This window comes from Arvicanthis niloticus, chromosome 1, assembly GCF_011762505.2.
Source record: "Arvicanthis niloticus isolate mArvNil1 chromosome 1, mArvNil1.pat.X, whole genome shotgun sequence".
NCBI classification, from domain to species: Eukaryota; Metazoa; Chordata; class Mammalia; order Rodentia; family Muridae; genus Arvicanthis; species Arvicanthis niloticus.
The window spans coordinates 117,893,467-117,909,519 of NC_047658.1; positions in this window are offsets into that span (position 1 = coordinate 117,893,467).

Genomic DNA, 16,053 nt, shown 5'->3' on the forward strand with positions numbered 1-16,053 from the left:
TCTCCAATTTCTTTTATCTGAGCTGTAAAAGATGTACTAGGTCTACAGTTCTCTGATTTAGAGTTGAGAGTGCCCCTTCTTGTAAAATCGCTCTCTGATAGGCATTCTTGGAACCCTTCAAGCTGTGCCTAGGCAGTGGCTAATGCCTCCAAGGTCTCTTTATCTATTTTATTATGGAAGGCTATATCTCCAAGAATATTTACACTCCATAAAATGATTTTGAGTTAAACACACACACACACACACACACACACACACACACACACACACAAAGTACTATGGGTAAGTGAGCAGATGGGGGAGAAGTTCAGGTAAAATTCTTAAACAAATATGCGCACTAAAGTAACCCCACTGAGTCCTGGGAGTCTCTCATATTGCAGGTCTCTGGGACTTTTTAGAGGTTATCTTCCACATCAAACCCCCAGATGCTGCATATTTTCTTTAATTCTCTTAGAACTCTGGGCTTCTCTTCTGTTCCTGCTATACCTGATCCTGTTCCCCTTTTTCCTTCCCGTTCATACACTCCTACTGAAATTCCTCACTCCCTCTGCCTCCTGTGATTATTTTCTTTCCCATTCTAAGTGTAATTGAAACACCTTCACTTGAACTTTCCCTCTTGTTAAACTTTTTTCTTCTTTTTTATTGGATATTTTATTTACATTTCAGATGTAATTCCCTTTCCTCATTCATCCCCACACAGGAACCCCCTATACCGTCCTCCTCCTCTTGCTTCTATGAGGATATGTCCCCACCTCCCCTCCCACCGCCCCACCCATGATTTCCCCACACTCAGCCTCCAGCCTTCATGGAGCCAAGGGTTTCCTCTCCCACCTATGCCCTACAATGCCATCCTCCCCTACATATACAGCTGGAGCCATAGGTACCTTCCTATGTGCTCCCAGGCTGGTGGTTTTGATTTCTATTTTCCTGGTGACTAAGTATATTGAACATTTCTTTAGGTGTTTTTTTGGTCATTCAAGTTTCCTCAGTTGAGAATCCTTTGTTTAACTCTGTACTCCATTTTAAATAGGGTTATTTGGTTGTCTGGAGTTTAATGACTTATGCTCTAAGATCAAAAATTGACAAATGGGACCTTATAAAATTGCAAAGCTTCTGTAAGGCAAAGGACACTGTCAATAGGACAAAAGGGCAACCAACAGATTGGGAAAAGATCTTTACCAATCCTACATCCAATAGAGGGCTAATATCCAATATATACAAAGAACTCAAGCAGTGCATTCCTGAACCAATTTATCATTGATGTCCTGTGCTTCCCCTCATCCATGTATTCCCAAGAGAATGTCATGTCAACTTCATTTGTGACTTTCTGACAGTGTAAAGCAAAATGAACTTACCAATACATTTTCTACTCTTAACTTGCCTCCATAAATTATTTTGTTTACACATTTCTGCACTTCCAGGTTTTCTTTTTATCAGGCTCTGGTCAGTATGTACTTCTTGGCATTCATAATATAGTCTGGGTTTGGTGACTGTATATGGGATGGATCCACTGGTAGGGCAGTCTCTGAACGGCCTTTTCCTCAGTATCTCCACCACACTTTGTCTCTATATTTGCTCCCATGAGTATTTTGTTCCCATTTCTAAGAAAGACCGAAGACCCCACACTTTGGTCTTCCTTCTTCTTGAACTTCATGTGGTCTGTGAATTGAATTATGGGTATTCCAAGCTTTTAGGCTGTTATCCACTATTAGTAAGTGAATATGATGTTTGTTCTTCTGTGACTGAGTTACTTCACTCAGGATGATATTTTCTGGTTCCATTCACTTGCCTAAGAATTTCACGAATTTATTGTTTTTAATAGCTGAGTAATACTCCATTGTGTATATGTACCACATTTTCTGTATCCATTCCTCTGTTGGAAGACACCTGGGTTCTTTCCAGCTTCTGGCTATTATAAATAAGGCTTCTATGAACATAGTGGAGCATGAGTCTTTGTTATATGTTGGAGTATCGTTGGGGTATATGCCCAGGAGTGGCATAGCTGGGTCCTCAGGTAATACTGTGTCCAATTTTTTGAGGAACTGCCAGACTGATTTTAAGAATGGTTGTCCCAGTTTGCAATCTCACAACAATGGAGGAGTGTTCCTCTTTCTCCATATCCTCACCAGGATCCGCTGTCATCTGGGTTTTGGATCTTAGCCATTCTGACTGCTGTGAGGTAGAATCTCAGGGCTGGTTACATTTGCATTTCCCTGATGACTACGGACATTGAACATTTCTTTAGGTGATTTTGGCCATTTGATATTCCTCAGTTGAGAATTCTCTGTTTAGCTCTCTACCCCATTTTTAAAATAGGATTATTTGGTTTTTTGAAGTCTAACTTCTTAAGTTCTCTGAATATATTGAACATTAGCCCTCTGTCAGATTAGGATTGGTAAAGATCTTTTTTCCAATCTGTAGGTTGCCATTTTGTCTTATTGATAGTGTCCTTTGCCTTATAGAAGCTTTGCATTTTTATGAGGTTCTATTTTTCTATTGTTGATCTTAGAGCATAAGCCATTGGTGTTCTCTTCAGGAAAATTTCCCCTGTGCCCATGTGTTTGAGGCTCTTCCCCACTTTCCCTTCTATCAGTTTCAGTGTATCTGTTTTTATTCCAAGGTCCTTGATCTGCTTGAACAAGGAGATAAGAATGGATCAATTTGCATTCTTCTACATGCTGACCTCCAGTTGAACCAACACCATTTGTTGAAAACGCCATCTTTTCCCCACTGTATTGTTTTAGTTCCTTTGTCAAAGAGCAAGTGATCATAGGTGTGTAGGTTCATTTCTGGATCTTCAATTCTATTCCATTGATTTTCCTGCCTGTTACTGTACCAATACCATGCAGTTTTTATCACTATTGCTCTGTAATACAGCTTGAGGTCAGAAATGGTGATTCCCCCAGAAGTCCTTTTATTGTTGAGAATAATTTTAGCTACCCTGGATTATTTGTTGTTCAAAATGAATTTGAAAATTGCTCTTTCTAACTATATGAAAAACTGAGTTGGAATTTTGATTTCAATTTTGCATTGAATCTGTAGATTGCTTTTACAAGATGGCCATTTTTACTATATTAATTATGCCAATCCATGATTATCAGAGATCTTTCCATCTACAGAGATCTTCTTCTAATTCTGTCGTCAGAGACTTGAAGTTCTTGTCAAACAGATCTTTTACTCTCTTGGTTGGAGTCCAACCAGGGTATTTTATATTATTTATGACTATGATGAAGGGTGTCATTTCCTTAATTTCTTTCTCAGCATGTTTATCCTTTGAGTAGAGGAAGGCTACTAATTTGTTTGAGTTGATTTTATATCCAGCCACGTTGCTAAAGTTGTTTATCAAGTTTAGGAGTTCTCTGGTGGAAGTTTTAGGGGCACTTAAGTATACTATCATATCATCTGCAAATAGTGAAATTTTGAATTCTTCCTTTCCTATCTGTATCCCTTTGACCTCCTTTTGTTGCCTAATTGCTCTAGCTAGGATGTCATGTACTATATTGAATAGCTAGGAAGAGAGTGGGCAGCCTTGTCTAGTGCCTGATTTTAGTGGGATTGCTTCAAGTTTCTCTCCATTTAGTTTGATGTTGACTACTATTTTGATATATATTACATTTACTATGTTTAGGTATGGGCCTTGAATTCCTAATCTTCCCAAGACGTTTAACATGAAGGGATGTTGAATTTTGTTAGATGCATTCTCAGCATCTAAAGAGATGATCATTTGTTTTTTTTTCCTTTGAGTTTGTTTACATAGTGGATTACATTGATGGATTTTTACATATGGAACTATCCCTGCATTCTTGAGATGAAGCCTACTTGACCATGATGGATGATTATTTTGATGTGTTCTTGGATTAGGTTTTTCAGAATTTTATTGAGTATTTTTGCATCGATAGTCATAAGGAAATTGATCTGAAGTTTTCTTTCTTTGTTGGTTCTTTGTGTAGTTTAGGTAACAGCCTAACTGTGGTTTCATAGAACAAATGGGGTAGTGTTCCCACTGTTTCTATTTTGTGGAATATTTTTGAAGAATATTGGTATTAGGTCTTATTTGAAGGTCTGGTGGAATTCTGGGCCAAACCCATTTGGTTCTGAGCTTTTTTGTTGTTGTTGTTGTTGAGAGACTTTTAATGATGGCTGCTATTTTTGTAGGGGTTAGGGGTTAAGGGGTTGTTTTGATGTTTTTCTGATCCTGATTTAACTTTGATACCTAGTATCTGTTCAGAAATTTGCCCATTTCATCCAAATTTTCCAATTTTTTTGAATGTAGGCTTTTGTAGTAGGAGCTGATAATTTCCTTGTTTCTATTGTTATGTCTCCTTTTTCATTTCTGATCTTCTTAATTTGGATAATCTCTGTGCCCTCTGATTAGTCTGGCTAAGGGTTTATTTATCTTGTTGATTTTCTCAAAGAACCAGCTCCTGGTTTTGTTGACTCATTGTATAATTCTTCTTGTTTCTACTTGGTTGATTTTAGCCTGGAGTTTGATTATTTCCTGTCATTTACTCCTCTTGGGTATATTTGCTTCTTTTTGTTCTAGAGCTTTCAGGTGTGCTTTCAAGCTGCTAATGTATGCTCTCTCCAGGTTCTTTTTGGAGGCACTGAGAGCTGTAAGTTTTCCTGTTAGCACTGCTTTCATTGTGTCTCATAAGTTTGAGTATGTTGTGCATTCGTTTTCATAAAAGTCTAAAAAGTCTTTAATTTTTTTCTTTATTTCTTATGTGACCATTTTATCATTGAGTAGAAATTTGTTCAGCTTTCATGTTTATGTGGAATTTCTGTCGTTTTTGTTGTTATTGAAGATCAGTCTTAATCCTTGGTGATCTTATAGGATGGATGGGATTATTTCCATCTTCTTGTATCTGTTGAGGCCTGTTTTGGGACCAATTATATGGCTAATTTTGGAGGAGTTATCATGAGGTGCTGAGGAGATTTTGTTTTGTTTTTTGTTGTTGTTGTTGTTTTGTTTTGTTTTGTTTTGTTTTGTTTGTATTAGGATGAAATGTTCTATAGATATCTGTTAAATCCATTTGGTCCATAACTTCTGTTAGTTTCACTGTGAAACTGTCTCTGTCTAGTTTCTGTTTCCATGTTCTGTCCATTGATAAGAGTGGGGTGTTGAAGCCTCCCACTATTATTATGTGAGGTTCAATGTGTGCTTTGAGCTTTAACAAAGTTTCTTTTATGAATGTGGTTACCCTTGCATTTGGAGCATAGATGTTCAGAATTGAGAGTTCTTGGAAGATTTTTTCCTTTGACAAGTATGATGTGTCCTTCCTTATCTTTTTTGATAACTTTTGGATGAAAGTCACTTTTATTTGATATTAGAACGGCTAGTCCACCTTGCTTCTTGATACCATTTGCTTAGAAAATTTTTTTCAGCATTTTACTCTGAGGTAGTGTCTGTCTTTGTCACTAAATTGTATTTCCTATATGCAGCAAAATGCTGGGAACAGTTCATGTATCCAGTCTGTTACTCTATGTCTTTTCTGTTTTCTTTTTCTTTCTTTTTTTTTCTTTTTTTCTTTTTTGTTTTTCAAGACAGGGTTTCTCTGTGTAGCCCTGGCTGTCCTGGAACTCACTCTGTAGACCGGGCCTCGAACTCAGAAATCTGCCTTCCTCTGGCTCCCAAGTGCTGGGTTTAAAGATATTCGCTACCACTGCCCGGCCCTCTATGTCTTTTCATTGACAAATTGAGTCCACTGATGTTAAGAGATATTAGGGAAAAGCGATTGTTGCTTCCTGTTATTTTTGTTGTTAGAGGTGGAGTTATGTTTGTGTGGCTATCTTCTTGTGTGTTTGTTGGAAGAAGATTACCTTTTTGCCTGTTCTGGGGACTAATTTCTCTCCTTGTGTTGGAGATTTTCCTCTATTATTCTTTGTAGGGCCAGATTTGTGTAAAGATATTCTGTAAACTTATTATTTTCAGGGAATATCTTAGTTTCACCATCTACGGTAATTGAGAGTTTTGCTGGGTATAGTAGTCTAGGCTGGCATTTGCCTGTGCTTAGGCTCTGTTTGGAATCTTCCCAGCATCTCCTGGCTTTTATACTCTCTGCTGAGAATTCTAGTGTAATTCTAGTAGATCTGCCTTTATATGTTACTTGACATTTTTTCCTTACTGCTCTTAATTTTCTTTCTTTGTTTTGTGCATGTGGTGTTTTGATTATTATGTGATGGGAGGAATTTCTTATCTAGTCCAATCTGTTTGAGGTTCTATAGGCTTCTTGTACATTTATGGTCATCTTTTTCTTTAGGTTAAGCAATTTTCTTTTATTATTTTGTTGAAGATGTTTCCTGGCCCTTTGAGTTGGGAATCTTTGCTCTCTTCTATGCCTATTAATTTTAGGTTTGGTCTTTTCATTGTGTTCTAGATTTCCTAGAAGTTTTGGGTAGGAACATTTTTAATTTTTCATTTTCTTTGACTGTTGTTCCAATGTTTTCTATGGTATCTTCTATATCTGAGATTGTCTCTTGTATCTCTTTTATTCTGTTGGTGATGCTTGCATCTATGACTCTTGATCTTTTTCCTAGGTTTTCCATCTCCAGGGTTGTCTCCCTTTGTGATTTCTTTCTTGTTTCTATTTCCATTTTTAGATCCTGGATGGTTTTGTTCAAGCCCTTCACCTGTTTCCTTGTGTTTTACTATAATTCATTATGGGATTTTTGTGTTTCCTCCTTAATGGCTTCTACCTGATAGTTGTGTTCTTCTGTATTTCTCCATGGGACTTACTTATGTGCTTCTCAAACTCCTCTATCATCATCATGAGAAGTGATTTTAAATCTGAATCTTGCTTTTCCTCTGTGATGGGGTATTCAGGACTTGCTATGGTGGGAAAAATCATCCTAGGCTCTGATGATGACAAGTAGCCTTGGGTTTTTGTTGCTTATGTACTTGTGCTTGCCTCTTGCCATCTGCTTATCTCTGGTGCTACCTGCCTTTGCTGTCTCTGACTGAAGCCTGTGCCTTCTATGATCCTGGTTGTGTCAGTACTCCTCAGAATCCAGCTGTCTTTGTGATCCTGTGATTCTGTAATCCTGAGACACTGGGTGTGTCAGAACTCTAGGAGTCAAGATGCCTCTGGGATTATGAAATCCTGGTGGGACCAAGCTCCTGAGATCCTGCGATTCTAGGCTTGTTAGAGCACCTGGGAGTAAATCTTCCTCTGGGTGTTGTGGGACTGGGTGCAGAGCCAGCACCCAAGGTCTGCTCAGGGCACAGGCTGCTATTTCTTAATTCTTAATTATGATTCTATAAGAATTCTAAAAATTATGTTAGTAATTATTAAGCTCTTTTATAAGAGAATACTATTAAGTTCTTTCTGATGTCAAAACTGTGTTGAGAATGCTGTCAGTCTTCAAGTATTACAAGTTGTCAGACGCCAGGACCCTCGCCTCTTACCCTCACCCCCTACTTCTCCCCACCTGCACAGTGTCCCCTGCAGCTTCATCCCCCTGGCAACCACAAGGTCCTGCTTGACAGTTATGTCCCCTGCAGCTTCATCCCCCTAGCAACCGAAAGGTCCGGCTTGACAGTTACAGATAGACTTACAGACTCAAAGCAGTGTACCGTATCTTTTGAGAAAAGCAGTTAGACCGCCATTGTTTCAGGGCACAGGCCAAGAAGATTCTGTACTTTCCCATCACCTGGCCCCTCTTACCCCCTCCCCTTGCAAAATGTATTATAAAAATGTGCTTTTTGTTTTAATACACGACTCTTGACAAGCATTTGCTTCCTTGAGTCCTGTCCCCTGTCTCACCCATTCTTCTTTCAGGTTGTGGTCCTTCTCGTGTCCACGAATTACTAGGCCCGAGGGTCAGGTCAACAAGTTAATTGCTTCTGAGATAGTAAGCAGGCATCTACAACTTAGAGCACATTCCAAGAGATTGTAAAACAATTAACCAAAGGTCATAAGAAGTTTATTATAGGTTCATGGACAGAAGATTAAATATTGACCAAGCTTATCTATACAAAACTTCACTAATACTTTACTCACAAAAATTCATAACTCTCCATGAATCTGTAGTGCTGGTGACAGATGATGAATATTTAGCTAAATAATTACTCTTAATGAATATGCATATAAACATTCTCAGTTGTAAACTTCACATTCAATTATATGATTTGAATGTATGTGTAAACTTGTGGTGAACTTATTTCCCATGTGATCATCTATTCTAAAAGATGTAATATTGGGAAAAAAGACATTGACAGTAAGGGCATTATTATGACAATAGAGCAGGAAGAGAGAACAAGATTAAAGAAAGCAGAGAGACATTTTGGGAGAAATTTTGTAGAAACTTTATGGAGAACTAAAGAACTTAAAAATTAAGGCTGAAATCATTTTTTGTTTTGTTTTTTGAGACAAGGTTTCTCTGTGCAGTCCTGGCTGTCCTAGAACTCACTCTACTGTAGACCAGGCTGGCCTCAAACTCAGAAATCCCTCTGCCTCTGCCTCCCAAGTGCTGAAATTAAAGGCATGCGCCACCACTGCCTGGCCTGAAATCTTTTTTTTTATATTTTATTTACATTAACGATATCATCACCTTTCCCCATTTCTCCTCCCTAGAAAACCCCTATCCCATGCCCCCTTTTCCTTTTTGCTTTTATACAATTTTTAAAAATGTTAATCAAAGGCTTTATAAGTTTGATAATGCTCAATCAGAAGTGTAACCCAATACCCAACCTAGATATATCAACTATCCTTGACTGGTGGACACATGTGAACATCTGCCTCCATGCCCCCCCTCTTTCTCTCTCTTTCTCTGTCTCATCACCTAGCTTCTCCTCTCTTTCATCTTCTCCTCTCCTTACTCCGTCTCTTCCTCTCAGTACTCCTTCCCACTTAGCTCCTCCTACATATCACTCTTCCTGTTAAAGTAAAACTTTTCTCTCAAAATACAATTAGAGCATACTTATTCCTAATTGTACCAGTGAGGTACAAGATAGTCCTAATACCCAGTCCATCATTTTGTTGACTAACCAGAACCTCTGCCATCTCTCCTAACTAAAACACTTACTTTTGATCCTGGCTTTTTTTGGGCTTTAGAATGAATGTCAGCTAAAAACCATCTACTCAGATCTTTTCTCTCAAAGTAAATAGCCAGGATTGGCTATGAGACTATAGGTCTTCAACCCCATCAGAAATCCAGAATGACTGAGTTAACTGAAATTATGGGAAGCACTAAGCATAGCTTCTAAAACTTAGCCAATTTATAGAGACTGCTGAACACCTGGAAAGCCCCTATACTACTGAATGTTGGAGCATCAAATCTTCAGCCTTCTGGCCCAGAATCATCTGACAGACCTTAGTGATGCAGAATTATTAAGGGCTGATTACTCTGTCTAGGCAGATATAATCAGTCGGCTCTCCTGCAAGTGTGTCCTTTTCTGGACAGTAATTTATCTGTAGATGGAAAGAGGCAATTCTTGCCTAGCGGCTGTCACTGAACAACTGGAGTAACTCCAAGGATGCTCAATTTCTTCTTAGAATACAGGACAGGAAGCTGTCAGGAGCAGACAGGTCTCTAATCAAAATGAACATTATTATATAAATATTTGTAACATCAATTCTATGGACTTCTGACATTTTGAAAACCAACTATCCATGTAAGGTAACCTGGACTGTTGTCTGTTAACTCCTCTCAGCTATTTCTAAGTAAAATATGGAAAACATCCAAACAATAAACTCAAAGCCATGAGTTTGCTATAGTCCCTTAACTCATAGGTTAACCACCCCAAATCAGTTAAAAAAGTTAAAGAAGGACTGGGTCTAGGCCTTGTATTCCTAAATGTGTTATACAGGCACAATGCCCATGAGAGTGTCAATATTCATCTCATGTTTATATTAATAAGAAGCTCGTACCAATGAAAACCGTCAATTTGAAATCAAAGTAAATTTTGTACCATTTAAGAAATTATGACTTCACCTTGATAGTAATTATACAGATTTCTACCAATAGATTATGGCTATGCAATAAGTCCTAGGTAATCCCCCCTGTTCCAACAAAACCATTACTTTTCCCTAGAAAGACAGACCATTATTAACCACAATAGTCCCCAAGCCCAGGGAATAGGGGAGCTGACTCTTCTTTACCTTCTTCAAGCTGATTAAGGGCGTTGAGATATTAGAAGAGGGGTGGAGGTGGGGAAGAGTAAGTTGATAAGCCTCTAATGCTGTGTCTTCACTGAATCCAGATGGAATTCCAGGACATCAGAGGTTTTGGCAGGTCTGCTCAGTATGCTTGATGAGTAGATACACCAAGGCTGTGTATTCTGCGATATACATTTCTCAGAACATGTTTTAGTACCAAGAAAAAAATTTTTTTTTCTAGAGGGCTGACATTTTTTTAAAGATGCTGGTTCTAACAATTTTTCTTTTTTTCCCTTTTTAAAAATTGGTTGTAGTATTTACATTTCAGATTTTATCCCCTTACCCCACTTCCTCCCACCACCCAGAAACCTCCTATCCCATCCCCCCTCCTCATGCTTCTATGAGGCAGTGCCCACACCTATCCCCCCACTACCCCTCCCCACCCTCATATCCCCCCCCACCTCTGTGTTCATTATTTTATGGGACCAAGAAACTCCTCTCCCACCTATGTCCAACAAGGCCATCCTCCCGTACATATACTGCTGGAGTCATGGGTCCCTCCCTATGTGCTCCCAGGCTGGCGGTTTAGACCCTGGGGAGCTCTGGTTGTTTGGTATTGTTGCTTTCCTCCTGGGGTCACAAACCCTTTCTGCTCCTTCAGTCCTCTCTCTAAGTTCTCCATTGGGAAAACCCTGATCATATCAGTGGTTAACTGTGAGCATTGTCCTCTGTGTGTGTTAGTCTTTGGTAGACCTCTAAGGAGACAGCTATATCATGTTCCTGACAGCATGCACTTCTAGCCATCCACATCAGTGTTTAGCTTAGATGGCTGTACATGAGATGAATACCCAGGTGGAATGGTCTCCTGATGGCTCCTCCTTCAGTTTCTGTCCCATGTTTTGTTTCCAAATTTGCTCCCTTGAGCATTTTTGTTACTCGTTCTAAGTAAAACTGAGGCATCCCCTCTTTGTCTTCATTCTTCATGAGCTTCATGTGGTCTGCAGGTTGAGTCTTCGCTATTCCAAGCTTTTGGACTAACATCCACTTAACAGTGAGTAAATACCATGTGTGTTCTTTTGTGATTGTGTTAACTCACTCAAGATGATAATTTCTAGATCCATCCATTTACCTAATAATTTCTTGAATTCATTATTTTTAATAGCTGAGTAATACTCCATTGTGTAGATGTACCACATTTTTTGTATCCATTCCTCTGTTGAGGGACATCTTGGTTCTTTCCAGCTTCTGGCTATTATAAATAAGGCTGCTACGAACATAGTGGAGAATATGTCCTTATTATATGTTGGAGCATCATCTGGGTATATGCCCAGGAGTGGTATAGCTGTATCCTCAGGTAATGCTATGTCCAGTTTTCTGAGGAACCGCCAAACTGATTTCCAGAGTGGTTGTACCAGCTTGCAATCACACCAACAATGGAGGAGTGTTCCTCTTTCTCTGCATCCTCGCCAGCATCTATTATCACCTGAGTTTTTGATCTTAGCCATTCTGACTGGTGTGAAGTGGTATCTCAAGGTTGTTTTGATTTGCATTTCCCTGATGACTAAGGATGTTGAACATTTCTTAAGGTGCTTCTCAGCCATTCGAGTTTCCTCTGTTGAGAATTCTTTGTTTAGCTCTCTACCCCATTTTAAAATAGGGTTATATGGTTGTCTGGAGTATAATTTCTTGAGTTCTTTGTATATCTTGGATATTGGCCCTCTATCAGATGTAGGATTGGATAAGATCTTTTCCCAATCTGTTGGTTGCTATTTTGTCTTATTTACAATGTCCTTTGCCTTACAGAAGCTTTGTAATTTGATGAGGTCCCATTTGTCAATTCTTGATCTTAGAGCATAAGTCATTGGTGTTCTGTTCAGGAACTTTTCCTCTGTGCCTAGGTATTTGAGGGTCTTTCCCGTCTTCTCTTCTATTAGTTTCAGTGTATCCTGTTTTAAATTAAGGTCTTTAATCCACTTGGATTTGAGCTTTGTACAAGAAGAAATGAATGGATTGATTTGCATCCTTCTACATGTTGACCTCCAGTTGAACCAGCACCATTTGCTGAAAATGCTGTCCTTTTCCCACTGGCTGGTTTTAGCTCCTTTGTCAAAGATCAAGTGACCATAGGTATGTGGGCTCATTTCTGGATCTTCAATTCTATTCCATCTTCCTGCCTGTCTCTGTACCAATACCATGCAGTTTTTATTACTATTGCCCTGTAGTACATTTTGAGGACAGGGACAGTGATTCCCTCAGAAGTTCTTTTGTTGTTGAGATTAGTTCTTGCTATCCTGGGTTTTTTGTTGTTCCAAATAAATTTTGTTGTTGTTGCAAATTGCTCTTTCTATCTCTATGAAGAATTGATTTGGAATTTTGATGGGGATTGCATTGAATCTATAGATTGCTTTTGGCAAGATGGCCATTTTTACTATATTAATCCTGCCAATCCAGGAGCATGGGAGATCTTTCCATCTTCTGAGATCTTCTTCGATTTTTTTCTTCAGAGACTTGAAGTTCTTGTCATACAGATCTTTCACTTGCTTAGTTAGATTCACTCCAAGATATTTTATATTATTTGTAACTATTGTGAAGGGTGTCATTTCCCTAATTTCATTCTCAGCCTGTTTATCTTTTGAGTATAAGAAGGGTACTGATTTGTTTGAGTTGATTTTATATCCAGCCAATTTGCTGAAGTTGTTTATCAGGTTTAGGAGTTCTCTGGTGGAAATTTTAGGGTCACTTAAGTATACTATCATATCATCTGCAAATAGTGAAAATTTGACTCCTTCCTTTCCTATTTGTATCATTTTGACTTTTGTTGTCTAATTGCTCTGGCTAGCACTTCCAGTACTATATTGAATAGGTAGGGAGAGAGTGGGCAGCCTTGTCTAGTCCCTGATCTTAGTGGGATTGCTTCAAGTTTCTCTCCATTTAGTTTGATGTTGGCTACTGGTTTGCTGTATATTGCTTTTACTATGTTTAGGTATGGACCTTGAATTCCTAATCTTTCCAAGACTTTTAACATGAAGGGATGTTGTATTTTGTCAAATGCTTTCTCAGCATCTAGTGAGATGATCATGTGGTTTTTTTTCTTTGAGTTTATTTATGTAGTGGATTACATTGATGGATTTCTGAATATTGAACCATCCCTGCATTCCTGGGATAAAGCCTACTTGATCATGATGGATGATTGCTTTGATGTGTTGTTGAATTGGGTTTGTGAAAATTTTATTGAGTATTTTTGCATCAATATTCATAAGAGAGATTGGTCTGTAGTTCTTCTTTGTTGGGTCTTTGTGAGGCTTAGGTATGAGTGTAATTGTAGCTTCATAGAACGAATTGAGTATTGTTCCTTCTGTTTCTATTCTGTGAAATAGTTTGAAGAGAATTGGTATTAGGTCTTCCTAGAAGGTCTAATAGAATTCTGCACTAAAACCATCTGGTCCTGGACTTTTTTTGGTGGGGAGGTTTTTTAATGACTGCTTCTATTTCTTTAGAGGTTATGCGACTGTTTAGATGGTTTATCTGTTCCTCGTTTAACTTTGGTACCTGGTATCTATCTAAAAAATTGTCCATTTTATCCAGATTTTCCAATTTTGTTGAGTATAAGCCCTTGTAGTAGGATCTGATGATTTTTTTTTAATTTCTTCTGTTTCTGTTGTTATGTCTCCCTTTTCAGTTCTGATTTTATTAATTTGAGTACTGTCTCTGTGACCTTTGGTTAGTCTGGCTAAGGGTTTGTCTATCTTGTTGATTTTCTCAAAGAACCAGCTCCTGGTTTTGTTGATATTTTGTATAGTTCTTACTGTTTCAGCTTGGTTCTCTGCAGGGGCAGGGTCTGGCTGCCAGGTGCCCTCTGGTGGCTCTGAATTGCTAGTTGTGGTTCTAAGGCCTGGGGTGGTGAGAGGGTTCACCTACCTGCTGCTCTGCTGTCTGTGACCTCCCTAGGGTGCCTCCAGACTCAGTTTCCAGAGTGGAGCAGATCAGCTGGAAGACTGCTCCAGCCACCTGTAGGTATCCAGGCCAGGGCTGAAATCATTTTTAAAGTTACTTTTCTTTCTGTGACTTCAACTAGCAGGCTGTAACTTAGAGCCACACAGTTCCTGGAACAAAGGCTACTTTACTTAATCCTCTGCTGTTTTATTATGAGGTGCAGTTTCTGGCCTCAGGCAAACTCAGACAGGCAGGTCAGCTACTGTAGCAAAGTGACTTAGACTAAGATAGGTAGAAGTTTTATTATCATACAACAACCCCAAATATCTTGCAAGACCAAGTCTTGTCCTCACTGACACTCTTCCCCATCCACTGTTTTAAGAAGAACCAAAAAGAAGTACCAGAGCTTGTGGGGCTGTAGCTCGCACATGGGCATGGGTTCTGTTGGGCTGAGTTGTGGATCCTTGTGTCTGCTGCCCAGGTGGCTCAGGGGCTTGAAGTGTGGGAATTTGACTGAGTTCACTACATGTGGCACCAGGTGAATGTTGGGCTAGGAAAAGCCACTGAGTTCAACTCCGGGCATGGGGAGATCCTGTAGAGTGAAAAATTATAAAGACCATTTTATGAAATATATATAGGCTTTTTCTTTACCCTAGACCTGAACAAAAGAATGCAGGTTCCAGAAGGCGGAACTGAATGTAAGATGTCAGGCCTTCACTGCTCTGGGACACATTCCAGGCGGTGGACATTATCCTTGAATCAGAGGACACTTGCTGAATTAACATTCCTCAGGCCTCAGGGAGGGGGACCTGCCTGTGGGTGGGGAAGGACCAGGGCAGGAAGACATGTTCCTGATCACAGAAAGGGATGCAAGTCCTTTGGGTGGTTCCAAGAACTAGCTAACTTTCCACTGTTCTTGGTCCCCCCCCCCCCCCTTTGAGGTTTTCCCAGTGTTACAGCCTGCTGATGTTCAAAATTTGTAAAACAACCAATCATGTGTAACCATGCAAAAATGCAACCAATCATGTGTAACCATGCGAAAATTTCTCCTTTTCCCCACCCCGTGCTATAAAAAAGGCCCCATCAGCTTGCTGACCTTTTGTCAATATTCTGTTCCTGCATGGATGAGCAGTTTTGACCTTGGCTAGCCAACTCTCCTCAATAAACCTCTGCTGATTGCATCCAGGTATGGTTTCTTGTGATTTTTGGGTGGCTGTGATTTTCCAAGACTTGAGGAAGGGTCTCCCGAGTTTGGAGGTCTTCAATCCCAGTCTGAGGTCCTGTGGGGGCAGAGCTCTTGGATTGCGGGTTTTCAGGCCAAGGTGGCTGGCTTGAGACTAGCTGGTCTCAGCCCTTGGGCATCTAAGCACTGCTGGGAGACCACAGAAGGACTGAGATGGGGGGGGGGGGCATACTGCTGGACCAGTATGCCAAGAGTATTGGTCAAACTGGCTGTGAGGCAGACCAGCTGCTGGGTCTCGGGCAAGTCCTCCATGCCAGTCACACTATGGCGGTTCACAATAGCCACGAGGGAGTCCAGGATTCCAAAACAGCTTTATTGTTCATGGTGAATGTAGACAGTCTAGGTGCAAACCCCTTCAAGCCAGAGTGGAGCTGGCTTAAATAGGGAGGGGGGAAAGAGGAGGGACTGAAAAGGAATAACTCAATTTAGCTATGCCTCCCCTCCTTTAGGTAACTCATGAATATGGAAATCTCGAGGCCTGGAGGCCTGTTTGTCATGCCCTCTACCTGTAGTTGTAGATGGTGATGCAAAACCTCTCTGGAAGGAGCTACTGAGCCAACAAACTCCTACCTTCCCATTAGGTTTTCTGGGATTCGAGGCCTGTGCTTGACCAGGTACCCAGCTGCCTCTTACAGCCCACCACCCCACAACTCTTCCTTTTTCTTTTTTAAAAAGTAGGGGCATCGCTGGAGTGACTGTGTCATTTGTAGTGAAAATTTTGGATGAGGTGAAGTCATAAGAAAACACTACACAGGCTGTAGGCAGTAGCACAATTAAGTC